The sequence below is a fragment of the Aythya ferina genome (assembly GCF_964211825.1).
Source record: "Aythya ferina genome assembly, chromosome: 1".
Taxonomy (NCBI): Eukaryota; Metazoa; Chordata; class Aves; order Anseriformes; family Anatidae; genus Aythya; species Aythya ferina.
Window position 1 is genome coordinate 97,434,641 of NC_140296.1, and position 15,707 is coordinate 97,450,347.

A 15,707-nucleotide genomic window follows, 5' to 3' on the forward strand; every position below is an offset into this window, starting at 1 on the left:
AAATGTCAAGAACTTTTATCTTCAGAGTCAGTTGCCAATTCTGTTTAGTGAACAAGCCAGCAGGGACCTCTGGTGCCATCAATGCAGTTCAGTTCAGTCCCCCTCTCTTTAGGGATGGAGTATATCATTATCCCGGTGGCTGGACAGAAAAAGATGCATTTTTAGAATAGTTCTCAGGGAGCAGTTACTGGAAATCTCCTCCCTTGAGGCAGTCTATTGGCAACAAGTTTTGCTGCTATGACATGAGGTATTGCATCAAGGCCCAATCCTGTCACTAATAAAGTTAGTGGGAAACATGCCATTCTTTTCAAGAGATTTCAACAGTATTATCATAGCAAATAGGAGCTAAAAAATATACCTTGCATCTACAAACGCCAGTGTAAAGTCATGTCACAAGCAAGAACGTCACTTTATGTCTGTTTTCAGACTTTGTTTTAAAGTAAGTCTCTTCCCCCAAAGAATAAAATTCACAGTTAAAAAAAAAAATCCATTTTCTTTCTTTCTTTCATTTTACAGTATTTCCATTTTCAGATTTTGATGTTTTTAAGTTTACATCTAAAAATGTTAAGAACATACTTTTTCATTTTTTGCAGGTTCCCTCCCCCCCAAAAAAAATAATAATAAAATATATTTTTTTCTAAAACAAAGCACAGACATTGTAAAGATTTAATTATTTAATGTAACTATTTTCTGATAGAAAAGTTTACTTGAAACTTTTCCTTCATCAGCTCTACTAGGCTATTTGATTGTTAATAGACACGTTACATAGCTGTACTAGAAAACACCGATTAACTTGCCCAGGCTGAAGGGAGAATTTAAGTTTATAGCAGATGTCAGACCCACATTTTGTTGACTGCAATAACAGGTAACAGTCCCACTATCTTGGAGAATGAAATTTTCTTTTACAGAAATACCATGATCCTGGGAGCTGTGTTTTTTTTTTTTTTTTTTTTTTTTTTTTTTTTTATAGGATATTATTGTACTTGGCAATACTGGGTTTAATTCCACTTAAAATGACAGAACTGAGTTGTCATCATTTTTAACGGGTAAAATCTATGCCGTTCATCAGAGGTACTGTAAAACGTAATCAGAAATTAGACTGTAAAATTAATAGGCCTATATTCTGTATAATGCTATTTTATAAATTTGGAGCTGCAGCCATTTTTGAGATTCACATACAGTGCAATTAAGCAGTGGTGGAATCTTCAGTTTAGATTAATAACTCATGAAATAACTGGTACTCTGCACTCACTGACTGAGTGGCTGCCTTTTAATTTGAGTCACACAGGATCAAATCCATCAATTCCATGCCTGAGCTTTAATTTTAGTGTATTTACATCCTGTAGCTGTAACCCATGGCGTAACATCCCCAGAATTTGTTTTTACACAGCAAGTATTAGGGATGGCTGCAGCGCACGGTGTTCTTGTGTGCATCCTCTCCTGCCAGCCAAAACCAATCCCCTCCATTCAGAAAGAAATAAAGGGAAAAATGGAAAGGAGAGAACATGCTAAGGAAGGAGCTGGCACATACACACATGTAGACAAGTCCAGGCCAAAGTTTCCCATGCCTGGAAAACAAAAGTGGAAAATCCCAAGTGGGACTCCTCAGGGTTTTCCTCCTACTCCCAGCATGGGGGGGGGGGAGGGGAGGGCTGTGTTTGTCGCTCCCCCAGCAGAAGCAGGCAATCTGGCTCAACATATGTAATGTTATGTAATGCTGAAAGAGCCACTGCTGTTGACAGTGAAGGATGAAGAGACAGCAATAAGCAGAGAGCTAACCTGACTTCCCTATATTGAAGTGATTCACTTCTAATGGCAATTTGCACCATTTTAACTCGAAGTACCTCCCACGTAGCGATTATATAGTGTTACTATAAAACCTCAAGGTTCATCTGCAGAAACATTTCTTATGCTGGAGTTCTCCGTGGAGACATACTTACAAAAATTGGTATGAGAGGAAGATTAAAGAGATAAGAGCATAAAAACAGATTACAGAATACTTACAGTCTTGTAGATCGGCTTCAGCAGGGAGGCAGAAGCTTAAACTCCTACTACTCCTGCAGACCTCTGTAATACTGGACAAATTACTTAGTCTCTTTGCACCTCAGCTTCCTAGATTTGAAATTAAAGTAATATCTTTTTCTACTCTTTCCCTGCCTTAACTAAACACAGTTCAATACTGCAATGTTTCTTGCTTTGTTAGAGACACTGGAAAGCTGTCTAGCTATGGGATCTGGACATCAGTTCAACCTCCTAACGTGAAACAACTAATTATTAATGTATTCACAGTTTTCCTTTTGGATCTGATTTGACTTCTCTTTTCTTATAAATCCTACTGTTCATACCAGCTCTATTTCCAACCCAAGAGAAAATAAACACTATTTGCCAAGAGCAAAAGAGCAAAATCAGAATGATTTTTTTTTTTTTTTTAAACAACCTGATAGAAAATATAGCACACTGGAAAAAAATTAAAATCTACTTTGAAATAAATAAACATAGTGTTATCTGTTTATATTATTAAAGCCATTCCTTGAAGTAACCTTTCCTTATACCGTTAGTGCATGGTAATGGAAAACAAGGTGAAAACCCTTGAAAAAGTACTTAAAGCAATAAATCTGCACAAAGAATACACTTTCTCTCTATCATAATTACACAGTTAAGAGGCCTTTGCTTTACTGGCAACAATTCAGAGCAACAGGGTTTAGATTAATGCTGTCATCCTGTAGCTACTATTATAGAAATCGTAGTTATACAATTTTCAAAGTGAGCAATTTTATGAAGTTAATTATAAAATATTGTTTATAATTTAAACCACACAATTAATATTATTCACAGGCAAGCATAATGGACTCTTTGTGTTGAATGATAAGTTTAAGAAAAAACGTAACTGATTTTGGAGCTAAAATGATTGATTTATGAGGTAAAATTAAAAGTGCTAAATATGTATCACTTGGCTACTCACCAGCTAAGTGGATGGGGGTAGTATGAGAAATGTCTATATTTAACTAACTGCGGTGTGTGAGTACGAAGGAATCAGAGAAATTATTTAAAGTGAAACAAGGGAACTAACCTAGAAGTAAATGGTGTAGATTTGAGAAAGGCAATTGGTTATCAAGGGAAACTAGGCAAGAATTAGATCTTCTTGCCTGTAAAAATCTTCTCTGATGTCAGGTAATGGAAGCTTCATTCTCTGCAAATTTAAAACAGATGAATCACATACTATCAAATTGAGAGTTGACATTCCAGTAACATTCTCATTAACATCTTACCTTTTAAGTAGGTGGTGGGATTTTAAATGGTACCTGGTATGAGTAAGGGAAACTACCTGCCTCTAATGAAGGAAGGACCTCTGCTGTACCAAGGGACATGACTTCTTGATACTTACCAAGAAGTACTGGAAGTACTTTCCATTTTTAATTCATTTGAGGAAGGAAAAAAAAAAAAAGACCAAACTGATGTCATTACACATGGTGAATGTCACACCAGTTCACAGGCAGTTCCATTAAGAAGCTTTACACCAAGTAAAAATTCTCAGTCTAAATAAAAAACTATGCCCTACTGTTCTCTAGCTTTTATGGTGACAAATTTAAACTGAATAACAGATTGAAGAAGTCACTTGTTTTATTTCACCACATTGCTTTCTCTGAACTGATACTTTAACAAAAGTGTATAAAATCATATTAATGTAAATGACAGATTTGGAAGAAACACACTGAAGCAATCCACTAAACTTGTTTGTTTCCCAACCCTCAAACAGGCTCTTCACTTACATGTACACTAACCAAAGGAGAATCTCAGTGAGTCACCATTAACTGAATTCTACAAACATCCCACTACCCCCTATTTAAACTAGCCTGCTTTAGAAAAAAAAATATATACACATCCATGAAAATTACCCTAGTAAAGTACAGTTTTTCCTGTCAAAGGGCAGAAAGAGATGCATTTAGCAAGCATGTCTACATGTATATAATAAAAGTTTGATCCAAATATCTCCATATCAATAGTTCTGGATTGAAGCCCTAAAAGTAAGGAAGTACCACGTTTCTCTGAGACAGTGATGAACACTGAGCTGTAAGCTGCTTTTAGGCTAAAAAATATTTTTCCTGGATTGATAACTGTCACATATTTTGAAACAGAAGCAGCACATATGGATCATACATTACCTTGATTTCAGATACTTAACTATGTCAAAACATCACAAAGCAAAAACATTGCATCAACACAGAGCTTTTTATCCCCACAGATCTTGTAATTATTTGCTGTTGAGCATTTGCATATGTTCATATCTATACATATAAATAATATACGTAACATATATATGATATAGAAAAGCATCTGTATTTTCACTCAGATCCACGTTACTGCCTATTCCAAGTTACCTTCTAGCTGGTTAAGTAGTAACCATAAGTTCATTTTAGAACTCAGCTTTGCATTTGTGATCCATTAACTCACTTGTCAAAGGAACTTGACCCTTCTCCCACCTGAACACTGACATACATTATAGGCTTCAGTTCTTCCTCTTTTGTCTCAATTTTTTCCCTCATACCTTGTCAACTTTCTATCTCATTTTTTCCATGGATTTTCAGTCACAAGTCTCTAATGAACATTAGTTTTTGCATTTGAGTGTGTTTACACTCTTATGCCATGTGATGAAGTAACATTGTGAAATTCCAGAAGAAAAAGCAGACTAAGTGTACAGAATATCAATAATGTTTATAATATTTCATATATCAAATGAAATGAAAGTTCATAATATGCTGACACTATTGCCTTTTCTTTGGTACCTTGCACCTTATCAGATCTGTAGCCACCAATCTAAAATGTCCATACGTACCAACTGTTCTGTTCACTCACTCTATTGGCTGAGATATGATTATAATCTCCCCAGAGAAAGAACAGCCATTAAACACAATTTGATAACTAAGAGAAAGTTCCATTTAGAAGTTTAACAAAACACTAACGGAAGACCAGTTTATAAGTAAATGGCTGTAGTTTTGAAAAAATCAACAACAAACAAAATCACAAAACACGCTCCCCTAAAAAAAGGTAATGTATATACTATTTTAGATTTCATTTGTTACTGAATAGAGTACAGTCTACTACAGATGACCTGGTGGCCTTCTAAGATTACAGACTAGAGCATGGGCTATCCAGCCCAAAGGTTAGGGCCCATGTCCAGAACTGGGAAAGGAGCCGAACATTCATAGCCAAAAATCAGGATCCAGAAAGTCAAACCAAGGGTCAGCAGCCAGAGATATGAATAAGCATCGGTGCAGGAACCTTGAGCTGAAATAAGAAACCTACAAGAACTAGTACAATCACAGGGCACAATGCAGAAATGCAGAGGTGTTTTCAAAAGTGTGTGGTATGATGCACGACAGGATGTGCTCAGGTTCTGCCTCATAGACCTGCTTCTGAGTGACCAGCAGATGTGATCCAGCTAACCCCTTAAAAAGGGTCCAAACTACTGAGAACCTGATTAACTGCTGCAGAAGAAGGTCTTATCCCAGATTAGCAATACAGAGGATAATGTGAAGATAAGGCAGCCATGTATCAGTGTAAATGGTACATGCAGTATATATTTGCTTCAATCATGCAGCAAATAAGCCAGCCATCTACCAGTCCAATGCTGGTGGATAAATTGTCTGTATTAGCCAACGGCCATAGTAAGCTAGTCACATGTTCCCACTCAGTTCTCACAAACTTGACAGCTGGTTGTAGTGGATATACTCTTGCAGAGGCTGAGTCCACATAAAAATCCTTCTCTCTGCATCACAATTTTGATTAGTCTTACAACAGACTCAGGGTTAAACGAGTTATTCTTTGACCCTTATGATTTGGAGAGGAGATACTGAGGACCTAAGGGTGTGGTGGAAAAATCTTAAAAACATCTTGGAATAAAAATAAAATAAGATTAATGTATTAATATTCACATAACTTTGACACATCTACAGGAAAATCCAAATGGACAGTAAAACATGCACCATTATCTTGTTGCATCAAGATACATGCAGCTGCAGACATTTTTTCCAGGAAATATAAAACAAATGAGCTTCCGAACTGACTAGCTGTTGAGAGAGATGGAAACTCTTTTCTCTGCATTATATACCTGTTGGATAGATTGATAGAAGGCTACTATTTCTGTTACTGCTGATCCAGCAAGTTTAAGGAGCATTACATCCGCATACCACTATTAAATTAGTTACTAACATGCACCTTCAGAATCTGTTAAAAGCAGGAATGAATTAAAACAAATAGATCAATGTTGCAGTAGCATGAATCTTCTGAGTTTTGATAAGCCTTTGACCTTCCCAGGACTTAGTATTGCTGCAGAGAGCAGTGCCAAAATGTCAGACTGGACTTCCACCTGTAATTTTGTATGTGTGAAGCAGCAGTGGAGGACATTTTTTTTTTACAGGACATTTTTACATTTTTAAGAGGACCCAGTATGAAAGGTGCAGATTAGAAGATAAAGGATAAGTCCTATCCCTTTGGATTTCCCCAGTGAAAAGTTTGCTTTACCTTGGGCTAATACCTTCATCCTGCCAAATCAGAAGCCTTAATGTTACTGGGCTGCTAGCATGCAAGGAAGGACAGCTCTCCCTTCTTGTACACTTGCAGAAGAAATCCAGGCCCTGCATGCTCAGGGGTGTAGTGACTCTCTGGCTCCTTTAGAATGCATTTTTATCAAGGAAAGCAGCAACTTCTTTGCAGAACAAAGCAGGTTAGGAAACAAAAGTAGTTTGAAGGGCAAACGAGGCTTTGTCATGTTGGACTGCGTTAGATTCAGGGGAAAGAATAGCTTCTTCATCTGTTCCTAGGCAGCACATAATACTTTCTAGATTCAGGTGGAAATGAACTGTCCACAAATGAAAAAAAAAAGCTAAGGCAAGTGAAGAAGGAATCAGCTGCGGCTGGAGCTGGAGGGCCTGGTGTGCAGGAGTATAGGTTACTGTACAATAGGTTTTGTGAGGACTGGTGCAGTGACCAGTGTGAAGGACTGCTGCCTGTGGCATAAAGAGAGCCCAAGGGATGGGGCAGCCCTCATGGTCCCAAACAACCAGTCCAGCAGCAGAGCAATCCAGGACTGTCCTGAACCCTTTAGCGTGTAGCATCCTAGGCTCAAGTTCAAATTCCTTCCTGCCATGGCTCCAAAATTCAACTACCTCTGACTGAGACATCAAAACCAGCAGCTATAAAGAACATCCCACTAAGAAGAAAGGGTGGAATGGGCCATGAGCATCTCATGAGTTTTGGAGCCACTGCTCCAGAAGTTCTGCATGTCCCTGACTGGAGCATTCTCCACTGCAGCAGTGCAGCTCCTTACCATAATAGGAGCTTACCATTGAACTATTCTAAAACATTAAATTTAGAATAGGTATATAAGGTATTTTAGGCACATAAGAAATTAAATATGCAAATATTTTGCTGTGGGTCAGACCAACAGCATCTGCCTTCAAAAAAAAATCTTGTTGAGGATTTTTTTTAATGACCTCACCCTATTTTTCTACATGAAAGACAAATATTGTCTGACTTCCTTCATAGCATATTCTACATCTTATTGACAAATCACTTATGACACTAATTTATTAGCATAAAAATATTACTACACTCAAGACAGCCTGCTTTGATTTACTACACCATATGTTTTCATATGCCAAGGTCCTATCATCTCTGCTTGATCATTAAAAGTTCCATTGCTTGCCTTTCTTTATTTTTTTTTCCTCCTTCTGTCAATAGCCAGAGTTTTCCCGTTGCCTTGGCTAAAATCCTGAGTATCAGACTGGCTTTGCAACTCAGAAGCTGAACTGATGTGTAAGAAACAAAATACGGGTTTTTCAGAGCCACATTATTTACAACAGTACCTTGCCACAAGTCTGTGGCAAAGTAGGGAGAAAAAGAAGTGTGTAAATACAGAAAAGTAAAATTTAATAACAATTATAGACAAGATGCTTAAGGTGCAACGTGTTTTCTATCCTCTTTATGTACAAACTAATTCTATTACATGGGGAGGAAAGGAATGAAGTTAAATACACATATCACTGTTGCATACATATCTCAGGGGTGATTTCTGTTTAGTTTTGTGCAAATGTTAGCAGCCACTTCACATAAGCCAGACCCTCTGTACCCAGGGACACCTGCTGAATTCCATAGGAGGTGGAAACAGAGGAGTGAAAGCCTTTTTGGCTGCATGATTTTATTACAAATGAGATGGCTAGCTAATCTGAGAAATTGCTGTTCCAGGATCTTTTCTCTTTCACAGGTGTGCCTCCTCCTCTTTCATTTCACTATGCCAGTCATACACAGCTAGTGACTGACTGCTGATACTAGCCAAGGCAAGTAACCCCTGCACTGCTAATATTACAGGCTAAAAGAATCCACTCAAAAGCGTATCAAATATATAGAACCGAAACTAACATTCAAATCTAAGCTGTATCCTTCACATAAATTGATCTGATATTTTGAAAAAGAAATCAAAGTCTCATTGACCTGCAGCTTGTGGCTCAGATGAAATCCATGAAAAATCAATTGGCTTATATTTAATTCTAGGCATTGTTTGTTTTGATTTTTGAAGGAAAAAGAAAAAGATACATCTTAACACTCAGGTTAACCCATTATTTTATCCACACTCGACTTCTTCAGCCAATAATAACTGAAACCAAATAAGCCAAAACAATTTCACTATTTAAATGAGCTATATAAACGTGATATGAGTAAGGAGTTCAGAGACTTTTTAAAATCTTTCCTGTATTCTCAGATATTTTTATGCACGTTTCAGCTAATGGCTACTTTAGCCATAGCAATAAATTTGAACACCCACTGTTAGTGTAATGTATGCCTACCGGACTCTCAGCCAGATCAGATCATGCTATAGTTTATTTCCAAAGAGTATTTTCTTATTTTGTCTGAAAACTAAACAATTCATTTTCTTATGAGGAAACAAGTTTGTCTTTGAATACAGGAAATAAAAGCACAATGAAGGTATACATTCTGCATAGGAAATAGCACAAAGTTTTTGAAATATATCAAAACAGTATATAGATCTAAGCACAGTTCATGTAAATAAGCAAAAGCTAAAGAGCTAGGTTTAAGTCACATTATGAAACACACCCTATACATGCAGGCACGCACCTTAAAAGCTGTGAGGAGTACACTTTCTCATTGGTTTGGATCTTCACACTGCCCATCAGGAGGCTGATAACATACTGACATGCCCTAATGTTCTCCCTCCTGCCTCCCATCCCCAACAGATCTTAAAGCACAGTATATACCCAGCTGCTTCAACCTCTTATTCCGAGACAGAAGCTTTAATAGGAACTTTGTACACATATATATCAAAAAAGTCAGCACATCTTGCTGTCACATACTCCATGCATTAGGAAGCTTATTCTGTCCTAGGACTGCTGAGATATTTGGCAAGACAAACAGCCAGTCTCCCTGTCTCCGTGATGGCGTCTGCACTACTGCGGATTTGTCATGTAATTCATTGAGTTGAACTTAGCACATAAATTTTCAGTTATGACTAAAAAGTTAGAAAATTCTCCACTGATCAAAACTGCACATCCATACTGATAGTCAAGGAGTTTTTTCTTTGGGGAACAAAGGATCAAACCCAGAATGCAAGAGTGACAAAGAAAGGAAGAATAAGTGAAAAGAAATATTGGCAATAAATAAATAGTTTTATCTCTTAAAGATCTTCCTATTTCTGCTCATTTTCCAACAAAATATCATTAAATATTTAAGTCACTGCCACCTTAGATGGCATTTTACAGAGATTTTTGATAACTGAGATCCCAGCAAACCAAAAGCTTCCACCACAGTCTGAACTCTGAAATGAAGACTAGCATCTCCACAATAAACTACAGAGCTCTGTCCTTAAATACATCACATCAGTAACTACAGCAAACCAGAGCCCAGGTCCTGACAACAAACAAGTTAACACAGAACCTTCCACTTGACACAGGAGCAACACAAATCTGTGTTCTTGTAGTAATCTCATGTCAACCACAAATACCAAAAGCAACAAGGTGCTTTCATAATAAAGATTTGAACCTCTTGCCATAATTGACATATTGCAGGCAAAATTCATGATTTTGATTAGGATTTGTTTTTTAAAGGAAATATTTTTATCATTATTTTACATAGAATAGGCTGTGGAATAGGACTGAGAGAGGTTCTGGACAGTGTAATATTTAAACTAGATGGAAGCAAAAAGCATTACTGTTTGAACAACACTTCTGAAGAACTTTGTCAAAGTTCTTACCCAGCAAATATATGTATACCTATAAAAATCATTTCAATTCACTTTTTCCTTCTAATTTTGTAACAATGGGTTTCTCTACTCTAAGCGAAGGTGTATTAGTTTAATTATTAACAGCTTATAAAGTAGTGAACTATGCAGAGATTTTTCTTAACATTTACCCAGTGTATCTTTTAAAAATCTGAAATACATATATATCTATATATACATACATACATATATATATAAATTAAGTGGTTTTATATCTAAAAGTCTTTATGAAAAAAAAAAGCATAAATATAGCATCAAATAATAGATGTCAATTTGCTGTACAGGGTATCTTAAGTATCTGCACCAGCAATTCCTTCCTGTTACAACACAACCTGCATTAGGAAGGAGCAAGGAGAGCTTGGGAAAGGGGGGCTGGTGGGGGTGGGGAACTACACCAGCAAAATAAAGCAGTAAAACTTCAGCTGCAGACAAACCTTCTTGCTCCAACACTCCAATATGGAGCATAGTCAAGAGTGATTGCAGAAGGCGTGCAGAAAAGAAACTTTCTGAAGGTGGAGAGCAAGAACAGCAGCAGTAACAACAACAAAATCAGAAACAAATATAACACCCCACTGCAACGGCAGCTGTGCCAATCCTATTTTGCACTAATCTTGTTTGTTTTCTTCCAGTATTCCTGCCAAAGGAAATTCCTTTGTATTTTGTTAAGACATCTGAATTTGAATGAGAAGAGGGAAGCTAGACTGCAGTCTAGCTTTTCTGATAGTCATACTTGAAGGGGTGAGAAAGAGGCCGGGGAGTGTCTAGTCTGAAAATAAAGCAATTCACAGGCACACGTTCTTAGTGCAATGATAATAGGTTCAAGACAGCAAAAAATATTAATAAAAAGCAAATCATATCTGCAAGCACACACCCTTTATCTGGGATTTCTTTTTCCAAGAGAGGCAAGTGACTAAAGTACTCTTCTAAGGACCTCAGCCCCTCAAATAAAATCTGATTTCAACTTACCTGCTAGGTTGGTCTCAGTGCTAGGATCCTGGTAGACCTTCAGCCAGTCAGTACCAGAGTACTCCTACTCCAAGCTCTGGTTCCTGTTTCAGATAGGCAACAGGTGGGATGATTCTCAAACTATCTGCAGAGAAGGTAAATATATAATTTTAAATGCAGATAGACCTAGACCAAAAAAAATGATTTTTTTTTTTTTTTAATTATATTTCTAACTCAAGTCTTTCCTTCAAGCCAGTGGATACGGACAAGGTCATGAAAATTCAGGGTGGGGTGGTGGGAGGAGAAGACACAAACATTCACCCATCTACTTCTGAACAATTTCTACCTTGCAAGCCTGGTCTAAGTTCCTGTTTTGCCTGATTTGGACTATGTACCTTTACTTCAGCTTACTGGCCTTGCCAACACAACCCTTCTAACCACAGGGCTATACAAACTCTTCTTCCTCCCATTATACCTTCCCCTATGCTATTAATAAAAGATGGCCAATGCCAAGAGAAAGGAATGAAAGAATCCCACTTCACAGTAGGTAATAGCCTGACAGGGCCAAATTTTTGGAGGAGGCAAGCCAAGGCTCTAATCTGCAGTTACCATCTAGCAGAACTATGTCATCCAAAGGACTTCTACGTGTGCAGTGAGCAATATACATGTTTTATACCTGTTAATTTCATCATCTTCTCCTCACCTTACATGTGTTTTCAGTAGCCTACTGTACTGGAAAGAGTAATGACTCTAGTCAGAGTTTCTTAGGAAACAGAGATTTCAAGGCCAGATATAATAAGTCTAGAAAAGCGATGCCAAAGATGTGACAGACTAGAGTGCAACTTTGGCAGTAGAATCCACAGAAATTCTTATTTACAGGTACTGCTATGTCATGGGTTCGCATCACTGAGGACCAAACTAATTATGGATATGCACCACCAGAGTCACTACTTACTAGTAGTCTCAGTGATTTAATTTTATCATTATACTGGTTGTATGGAGACAGGAAAATAATAGGAAGGAAAAAAAAAAAAGAAAAAAAAAAAAAAAGAAAAAGAAAAAGAAAACTACTGAGTTTATCAGCCCAGGACAGGAATTTGACTGCAGAGGTTCAGCTCCTGTTATTTCTCCTTCCACACATCCTCCCAGAAAGGGCTCAGCCATCATAGTACCTCCTTTTCTCCAATTTTTGGCAGTAGTATCTCATCATCACTAAGCTCATATGCCCATATGAAACCTTACAACACACAGTCTGGAGTGTTAGCTGTATCTCCATGGGCTCCTAATCACCAGATGACATTTTGTCTCTGATTAGCCTCTCAAGTAAATTGCTCAGAGGTAGAAGGTTAGATCTGGGGTGATAATCAAAGGGTAGGGGCAACTCATCAGGGAAGGCTCCTCTGGTGTTTGATGGGCACCTGAACGAGGGAAGAAAAAAAAAAATCATTGTATCTAAGCACTTTTTGGCCCAGAAATGATGTTTTTGGCTGCTATCATCTTTCCTTGTGTCCTGCTTTAATTGTAGCTCTCAATGGTTACACTTACTGAATCCAGAGAAAGAAAAGCTATGATTGATATGAACAGGGATAGGCTTTGCTGTCTGAGAAAGCTTTCTGAGCTTCCATGTTCCTTTCTGGGCAGTGAGATGACAGCAGTCCTCTCAGACCTGTGACACTTTGCAGGTGCTGAGCACTGATGATATGGTTTACCACCCATAGTTTCCCATTCTTTGCTAGAGAAAGGATATGGCAGCAGATAGGAAACTTTTCTCCATCTGCAATACTGCTACAGCATTGCCTGATATAAATTCCTCCAAGGGTATTTGTATCAGCTTTTGCCTTCAGGCATCAGTGCTGAGGTTTCCATTCTCACTCTGGATCCCTACTTGGGTAGAGGAACCTTTGATAATACCACAACTAATCAAAAAAAGCTGCAAATGCGGGTTTTGCACACGGGCATATCCAGCCCTTCTGAATAAGAAAGTTGGGGTTAGTTTCATAAAAAGCCTTTGATGGAGGAGAAAAAAAGGAGGATTTGAAAGCAGGATATCCAGAGATATTAAGTTCTCTTCACCCTCACAGTGTGCAATACAGTTACCATGACACAAAGGAAACACATGAATTAATGTATTAATTTATTTTTTTTTAGAGTTCAGCTTTACCTCTTTGTGTACAGAAAATTAGTTCTTTTGCTTCATTTTCCTTCATTTAAATAAATTGCAGGAGGAAGGAGAATGAAAACAGGCACTATTTCCCGTGTGCATCATTTTAATAGTGCTCCTTCAGTGGGTTTTGTTTAGGGTAGACTAATACACAGCACATTATTTCTAAACAATTCAACGAACCCTTCCCCAAATGTTCCTTCTTTAATGAAATGTGACACATCTGAAAACAGAGTGGGAAGTTTTTGTTGTTTGTACTTATAATCTTAAAACAACTATTGCTCATCCAAACAGTGCCAGATAGCAGAGCAGACAGAGCCAGCAACCCTTCAGACACTGAACTTTGAACTTCGGCCAGCCCATGCCCTGGCCAGCCCTGTGACAGGAAAGCAGGCAGACTTTGAACCCAGGGTTCGGAGGCTGCGGCAGGGCTGCGAGCAGAGCAACAGCTGCTCTTTGCCACACGAACTTTGTACTCGGACACATGCACATTTAATCTCTATAACAGAGCCTTTGTTTCATTACTTATTAACATCTCCTCCTTAAGTAAAGTTCTTTGTTAGTGAGGCTTTAAAGCATGGCATGGGGTGCCTCCCACCCTTCCTGCTAAAAGCCCACCACCCAACTTGATAGGATTACATTAAATATTAAGAAGTGCAGACAACAGAGGTTAGACTTTGTGCACCTTCTGAACACCACGGATATTTGTTGTTCATGCTCTTCTGAGTGACTCAGTTGTAATAACCAGAGTTAATTAGGGAAAGTAGGCAATATTCTGGGGCTTGCCTTCACAGAGATCGCATCTTCAGATGATACCCCCAGTAATTCTGCCTGCAGCAACATCCTGCTTTATTTTAGAAATCAGATAAAAAATGAAATTATGTCACGAAAGTGTCCGCCCACTCACACTTACTAGTGTTACTTTACTAAATTATTACGAGATCTCAGAGGCCTGTTGAAACTGTTTTATATTTGTACAGCTTTTTGCTATTGCTTTTACTTTGGAGAGGTGCTGTGCTTAGCTTTTGTGTATTTCACCGTAATATACGCTAACATGCACAGCACAGCACATCCACAGAAAAGACATTCAAGGCCCAGATTCACCTGTATGCCATCTGTTTGTTAGCCTTCACTGAAATAAAACTTTGAACAGGAACAGAAACGGAAATGAGGACCAAGGGGCCAAAGAAGATGCTTAAACCACTTTTGTGCCACAAGTAAAAGCTGAAGACATACATATGAATTTCTTGAAACAACACCTAGGAACAGAAATGTACTAGAAGATACTGTCAATACAACACTGCATCTTTTTTTGTCCTAACAACACAGCAAAAAAAGATTAAGAAAGTAAAGGTTTCCTGAGCAATTCTTCAAATACAACTAGAATAAAACAAACACTAAAGTATATCACCTTTGGCTACAGCAACCACAAATATTTGTCACAGCCTGTTTGAAATAAATTGTCTATAGACAGAGAGATCACAGTTACACTACTCCTATTTTTCATCACAACCATCTTTTCAACATGATTTTTTTCTATGCCTCTGTGGTCAGTTTTTCTTCCCCTGTTCTTCTCTTCCATATAAGAGAAGAGAACTCCCCACCCCACCCAGCTATTCTTTCTTATTGTTAACAGAATTATTAAGGAAAAAAGAAAAAAAGAAGAAACTTTCAACTACTGTTTAAGACAGAAGAGAAGAGAATAAATTGGGTCAAGAGGTTTTGAACCATTCTATTTCATGAATCTGGCCTTCCAGGTCTCACAAGTGGTGCTATTGGGCTGTTCCTGAGTTTTCCTGAGAAAAGCCCATGACTGCATATTTAGGTTTCTTTGTTTACTCACAAACTTCAATTCACCACTTTGAAAGCACCTCATTCATCTAATCCTAGAGTTTGATTTGCATACTCTGCAGAGAGCAGACCGACAGAATTTCTTTTCTTGTGTTGATACTGTCCTCAGTAACAGTACTGCAGCCCTTCTATGGCTGCAAAGCAGCTGGCATAACTACAAGAATGTTATGCCTTATTATTTTGCTGTTTCAGACCAGTAAGCCGTGATCTTTTCTCTTTAAGGTGCCCCCATTCACCTCACCTCTGGAACATTGCCCTCCCATCACATGGGTCTACCATGATGATCATGAGATTTATCTGTTGCTAAGAATATTCCAAATGATATGAATATCATTTGGAATAGATCCTACTTCATTTCTGGATACAGGTTCTGAATGGTGATAAACAATTAAGCTCTTGGGTTGATTCTGGATAACATCTTTCTGCTCTTTGCATCCCTTCATCAAGGGCATTGGGCGC

At 37.9% G+C, this 15,707-nt stretch overlaps 1 protein-coding gene across 3 annotated transcripts in view; it reads right to left on the reverse strand.

Annotated features, from left to right (window-relative positions):
* The window catches only part of NRIP1 (nuclear receptor interacting protein 1), a 146,311-nt gene that overhangs the window by 90,797 nt on the left and 39,807 nt on the right, over positions 1-15,707 (reverse strand). For all 3 annotated transcript variants that reach the window (XM_084511792.1, XM_084511790.1, XM_084511793.1), the window contains exon 2: positions 11,258-11,381. The gene's annotated coding sequence lies outside the window, so the exon portion shown is untranslated. The remainder of the gene's footprint in view (positions 1-11,257; positions 11,382-15,707) is intronic.